At 46.7% G+C, this 803-nt stretch overlaps 1 protein-coding gene across 1 annotated transcript in view; it reads left to right on the top strand.

Annotated features, from left to right (window-relative positions):
* Window positions 1–803, top strand: part of Ebf4 (early B-cell factor 4) — a 61,851-nt gene that overhangs the window by 46,879 nt on the left and 14,169 nt on the right. The window lies entirely within an intron of this gene.

The following is an 803-nucleotide window of genomic DNA, read 5'->3' as shown; positions in this document are numbered from 1 at the left end:
TTTTTTTTTTTTTTTTGGTCAGTTGTGGGGCTTGAACTCAAGACCTGGGTGTTGTCCTTTTTTGCTCAAGGCTAGTGCTCTACCACCTTGAATCCCAGTGTCACTCCAATTTTTGTTTGTTTTTTTTCCTGATGACTAATTGGAGATGAGTCTCATAGCCTTTCCTGCCCCAGCTGGCTTCAAACCACAATCCTCAGATCTCAGCCTCCTGAGTAGCTAGGATTTATAGGCATGAGCCACCAACGCTTATCTCCAATTAAATAGCAAAAAGCTAGAAGTGGAGGTGTAGCTCAAGTGGTAGGGACACAGCAGAAAAAGTTAAGGACTTGCACCTAGGTCTGAGTTCAAGCCCCAGGACTGGCATGTGTGTGTGCACATATGTGTGCACACATGCATACATAAAATATTTAAAAGGTAGATCCTTAGCTGGGTGCTGGTAGCTCATGCCTGTAATCTAGCTCCTTCGAAGACTGAGATCTGAGGATCACAATTTGAAGCCAGCCTGGACAGGAAAATCTGTGAAATTCTTTTTTTTGTTTTTGTTTTGTTTTGGGGGGGGGGCCGGTCGTGGGGCCTGAATTCTGGGGCTGGGCGCTGTCCCTCAGCTCTTCAGCTCAAGGCGAGCGTTCTACCACTTGAGCCACAGCACCACTTCCGGCTTTTTTCTTTTTGCTTATGTGGTGCTGAGGAATCGAACCCAGGGCCTCTGGCATGCAAGGCCTGCGCTCTACCACTGAGCCACCTTCCCAGCCCCTACTTTGCTATTTTTAACATACAGTTTTGTGATTTTTGTCTCGAATCAG

This window comes from Dipodomys ordii, unplaced genomic scaffold (genome assembly GCF_000151885.1).
Source record: "Dipodomys ordii isolate 6190 unplaced genomic scaffold, Dord_2.0 Scaffold13, whole genome shotgun sequence".
In the NCBI taxonomy this organism is placed as follows: domain Eukaryota; kingdom Metazoa; phylum Chordata; class Mammalia; order Rodentia; family Heteromyidae; genus Dipodomys; species Dipodomys ordii.
This window is presented reverse-complemented; position numbering and strand designations above follow the sequence as displayed.